Source organism: Populus euphratica, unplaced genomic scaffold, assembly GCF_000495115.2.
Source record: "Populus euphratica unplaced genomic scaffold, PopEup_1.0 scaffold609.1, whole genome shotgun sequence".
NCBI classification, from domain to species: Eukaryota; Viridiplantae; Streptophyta; class Magnoliopsida; order Malpighiales; family Salicaceae; genus Populus; species Populus euphratica.
Genome location: NW_011500201.1, coordinates 38,617 through 44,711, shown reverse-complemented (window position 1 = coordinate 44,711; position 6,095 = coordinate 38,617).

Below are 6,095 nucleotides of genomic sequence, written 5' to 3'. Positions count from 1 at the left end.
GTATATTATTTTTATTTATGTTGAGACCATTTAAGAATGAGGATGAGGTATTTTTTTGTATTCATTTCATAAATTACCAATTTGCTGCTAAAAGATAGATAGAGTGAAAATAATTCTAAGAGTTATGCAAATATTAGAAGAAGACGCTTTAAATTTAAAGTAGAAGATAAGATATACTTGAAAGTCTCACAATAGAAGCATATGCTATGAAAAAAACAAAAAACAAAACTAGCATCGAGATACATGGAGCCCTTAGTAGTTGTGAAGATAATTAATCAGTTTATAACATATTAGCTGACTTTGCCCCCCGTATATACATATATGGGTAAGATTTGTGATATCTTTCATGTCTCATTGTTATGCAAGGCTGAGATAGATCCTTCATTAGTGTTGTTGCCAGTCCTTAAAGAGGACTTGACCTTAAAAGTAATACTTGTAAGAGTGTTGGATCACGACAAGAAAGAGTTAAGGCATACTAAGATACTTATAATTAAAGTTTTGTGGAGAAGTTCTTAAGTGGAAGAGGAGACTTGAAATGAGAGTCAGAAATAAAAACAAAATATCTAGAATTGTTCACCTACATACGTAAAAAAAAACAAATTTTTAGGATAAAATTTATATTAGAAGAGGAGAATATAAAACCAAGCTATAATTTTTTTTGAATAAAAAAATTATTCATCTAATATAAATAAATCAATTTTTGGGAAACTCAATTTACAATAGAGATGAAATGGAAAGAGTGGAAAACTAATAATACAAGCTAAACTAAAAGAAAAGTGAGGAGTTTTTTGTAAAAATAAAATACATATTGGGCCATAGGGGCAAATTAAACAATCATATATATAAAAGCATGAATAGTGTTTTTCGAAACACCATGGTTGCCGACCAAAGAAGTGGGAAATGAAGTTAGAAAAGTTGTGAAGAAAACTTATGAAAAATCATCATAAAAACACAAAAGAGAGGCAGATTAAGGAATAAAAGTGTGATAGGGAGAGAATTGAACATGAAATTGGTAGATTCAAGCCCAAAATCTTAAAAAAAATTATGGTTAAGGGTTTTTGGAGGGGAGAAAGAAGAGTGAAGGAAAAAAGAGAGGGTATTTTCAAGCTTTCGTCCTTTCTTTTCTTTGAGTTTGCAGGTAAGAAACTTTCAAAAAAACAATTGATTTAAATGGTTGTTTGTGTGTAATGTTTAATGAGAAGTATTAGGGTTTAGGGATTCTTGAAATTGAATGCTGAGAGTGTTAGATTATGTGTTTTGATTATTAATTAATGTTTAATTATGTGAAAAATGATTGGGTAACAACTAAATTTAAAAGAATTGAAGAGAATTTATTCCTCTTTTTAGGCAAAGCTTTCAGCCACATAGAAAAAGAGAAATCGGTGTTTGGATTATTTTAAGCTTTCAGCCACATAGAAAAAGAGAAATTAATTTGGTGTTTGGATTATTTAATGCAAATGATAGATTTATTGTGTAGAATTGTATGTTTGAATGAAAAATGTAGGGTGAAGTGATTTAAAAAAAAAAAAAGCCTATGAAGGAGATAATTTCAGCTAAGACCAAATTAATTAAGACGGTTAATTTACTATGGACATTAGAGATTTATATTAAGAAAAATTAAAATGGAATATTATTCCGCATTTATGCATAAGTTTTTGGATAGGAACGACTTCCTTTTTTTTTTTCAAATTGAAAATTTTGTTTATGATGTGTAAATGAGAATTTGGATTATGTATGGATAAAGATTTGAAATTTATAAAATACATGTATTGATACATATTAAATTGTTGGTATGATTAAATAACAAGGGTAATTAACAGAACTTAAATTCCAAGATTGGTGTTAAAAACCATGACTTCTTATTATTTATTTAAAGTTAAGCATGATATTGAAGTTCCGTTCAAGTTATAATTTATAGAATATTGTAATATCTATAAGTTATAGTATATTGTAATATCTTAAGCTAATTATCTTAAAATAGAACTTATTATCTTGGAATATAAACTAACACCCGGTTAGGTATGTCGAGCTAGTTATATTGGAATAGAAACTAACACCTAGTTTGGACATGTCAAAGTAGTTATTTTAGAATAAAGATTAGCGTCTAGTTTAGACATGTTTAGTTAGTTATTCTGAAATTTAAAATTTATATATGAATTTGAAAAATATAAATAATTATTTTGAATAAAAATCTATGTGCGATGTTAATAGAACACTCATTATAAAAATAAAAAGTTTTACAAGAAAGATGAGAATTATTAATAACTTAGGCTGTGAATTCTATAAATGGTTGGTTTATTTAAGTTGAATTAAAGAATATTTAATTTTATATATATTTTATTTCATGTTATATTCAAGTGTAAATAATTTCATATAAAATAAATTTCAGGTGCATCACAGTAATACATTGATCCATAGTTTATATGGAGGAATTCTACTTCTGTATTAAAAACTCCAATGTAACAAGTTGTTAAATCATTTTGTATGTAAAAAGTGGAAGATGAAATTTTTGGACTTATTTTGGAATGTTAGAAATTATTATGTATAATGTAATTTTAATTGATTTGAAATCTGAATGATTTAATTATGTTTATATATTAATTGTACGTGGAATATTATGAATTAAATTAGGGTTGTTAAATCATTTCTTTCTTCTTCAACGCCCTCTTTCTAAATTTTGCTACAGCCCTTGTAAAATTTCATAACAGCTTTCTAAGTTTTGTTTTTCCACATCTTGGCCTATATTTTTTTGGTTAATATTTATTTTATTTTAAAATAAGCTATATAATTATAAATGTCTTTTAATTTCACACTTTATTATTTTGTAATCTAAATAAAATCTATAAAATTACAATTATTTTTTTAATTTTCACCACCTACAAATTTTAAATATATAAATAATCTATCAAATTATAAATGTTTTCAATTTCACTCCACTATGATTATTTTAATCTTTCAAATTTATTATTTTAATTGCTATTTATTTTTTCTAGGATTATTTTTATTTCTTATTTTTAAATTTAATCTTTCTTGAGTTTTGTTTCAATCAAATTGTTTTCTTATTTTTTTTTGTTTTTATATTTTTTGGTTTTTTCAAGTTTTTTTATTAATATTTTTTCACCAATTTCATCTTTAAAAATTAAATTTGTTGAAAATTAAGTTTATTGATTGAATCTAGATCTAAAATTTCACGAGTTATAAATTTTAGAAATTAAATCAGGTTAATAAATCTCACCCGAATGTGTTTTATTTTTTTTAATAAAATGTTTTCTTATTTTTTTATGATTTTGTTTGGGTTTTTCTTTGGTAGTTTTTGAGGTTTTCCTTTTCTTGGTTAGCCCACTGTAATTATTTTCAATTTCATTTTTTTATTTTTTTATTTTATAAATAATCTATCAAATTACAATTTTTTTTCAATTTCATCCATTTTTTAATTTTTCAAACTTAATTCTTATTTTTTTATTTAGAATAAATTATTTTTTTAATTACTATTTATTTTATTTAGAATAATGTTTTCTACCACATTTTATCCCTATTATTGTAGGTTTTTTTGTTTTTTATTTTTATTTTTACAAGTTTTTTTATTAATATTTTTTCATGATTTCATCCTTTAAAATTAATTTTGTTGATAGTTAAATTTCTTAATTAAATGCAAATCTAGAATTTCATGAGTTGCAAGTTTTAGATATTAGACTAGATTTATAATCTTCATCTGGGTTTACTTGTTTTTTTTTTTAAGATAATGTTTTTGTTTTTTAATTTTATCCTTCTTTTTTTTTTGGATTTTGTTTTGTTTGCCTTCTATTTGGTTACCATCTATGATTTCTTTCAATTTCATCTTTTATTATTTTTTAATTTTTAAATAATTTATCAAATTACAAATGTTTATTTAATTTCACCATGATTTTTTTAATATTTAAAATTTAAGAATTACAAATGTTTATTTAATTTCACCATGCTATGATTTTTTTAATATTTAAAATTTAATTTTTGTTCTTTTAATTGCAATTTAATGTTTTTGTGATCATTTTTATTTTTATTTTTAAATTTCATCTTTCTTGGGTATTTCTTATCCTAATAAATTTTATCTTTTTTGTGTTGCTATTTAGTTTTGGCTTTTACAAGTGTTTTTATTAATATTTTTTACCGATTTCATCATTTAAGATTAAATTAGTTGAGAATTAAGTTTTTTGATTGAACTTGAATCGAATATTTCATGAGTTGTGAGTTTTAAATATTAGATCAGGTTTAGAAGGTGTTTATTTGGTTTTTTTTTTAAGGTGATGTTTTCATATTTTTCATTCTTTTTAGGTTTTGTTTTGTTATTTTTTTTTGTGATTTGTCTTCTATTGGGTTAACCATCTATTTTTTTTTTCAATTTCACCTCTATTATTTAATCTATAAAAACAATCTATGAGATTATAAATGTTTTTTAATTTCACCCCTATGAGCTTTTACTATTTTAAATTTAATTTTTATTTTTTTAATTGCTATTTATTTTATTTGAAATCATTTAAAGATTAGATCATGTTAATAAGTCTCATATGAATGTGTTTTGTATTTCTTTTTTTAAGGTAATGTTTTTTTAATTTTTTTTAATGATTTTTTGTGGGTTTTGCTTTGTTAGTTTCTGAGGTTTGCTTTCTATTGGTTAGCCCCTTTAATTATTTTTAATTTCATATTTTTATTATTTTTTATTTTATAAATAATTTATCAAATTATAAATCTTTTTCAATTTCATTCTCTTTTGATTTTTGATTTTTTAAATTTGATTCTCATTCTTTTAATTACTATTTATTTTGTTTAGAATAACTTCTTAATTTATTTTTTGAAATTTCATACTCTTTGGTTTTGTCCTATCCAATTTGTATCCCCATTGTTGTAGGGTTTTTTTTCAAGTTTTTTTATTAATATTATTTTCATAATTTTATCCTAAACTTTTTAATTAAACCCAAGCTTAGGATTTTAAGATTTGCAAGTTTTAGAGATTAGACTACATTTATGATGTTTTCCTGGGTTTACTTGTTTGTTTTTTTTAAGATGATATTTTCTTAAATTTTATCCTTCATTTTTTTTTGGAATTTGTTTTGTTTTGTTTTTTTTTTTTTTTCTGTTGGCCTTCTATTTGGTTACCCCTTATAATTTCTTTCAATTTCATCTCCTATTATTTTTTAATTTATAAATAATTTATCAAATTACAAATGTTTCTTTAATTTCACCAAGCTATGATTTTTTTAATATTTAAAATTTGATCATTGTTTTTCATTTTAATTTATTTTTTTGGAATCATTTTTATTTTTATTTTTAAATTTCATCCTTCTTGGGTATTTTTTATCCAATTAAATTTTATTCTCTTTTTTTTGCTATTTTTTTTGGCTTTTACAAGTTGTTTTATTAATATTTTTTACCGATTTCATCATTTAAGATTAAATTAATTAAAAATTAAGCTTCTTAATTGAAATTAAGTCTATTATTTCATGAGTTGTGAGTTTTAAATGTTAGATCAGGTTTAAAAGGTTTGCTTGTTTTTGCTTGGTTTTTTGTTTTCTTTTTTTAAGATGATGTTTTCATATTTTTCATTCTTTTTAGGTTTTATTTTGTTATTTTTTTGTGGTTTGCCTTCTTTTGGGTTATCTATCTATATTCTTTTTTTCAATTTCACCTCTATTATTTAATCTATAAATAATATATGAGATTATAAATGTTTTTTAATCTCACCCTTATAATTTTTTACTCTTTCAAATTTAATTTTTATTTTTTTATTAGCTATTTATTTTATTTGAAAGCATTCCTTAAATTGTTTTTTTTTCAAATCTCATCATCCATAAGTTTTTTTTATGCTATGAAATTTCTTCAAAACCAAACTACTTGAGAGTTAAGGAAGCCCAAACTACTTGAGAGTTAAGCTTCCTGATTAAGTTCAATTCTAGAATTTCATAAATTGCTAGTTTTAGATATACAATTAGGTTTAAAAGGTTCGCCAGAGATGTATCAAGTTTTTTTTTTATGATATTTTTTTATATTTTATTCTTTTATTCTTTTTGGATTTTATTCTACTATTTTTTATTTGTTTTTTATTAGTTTTTTCTATAACT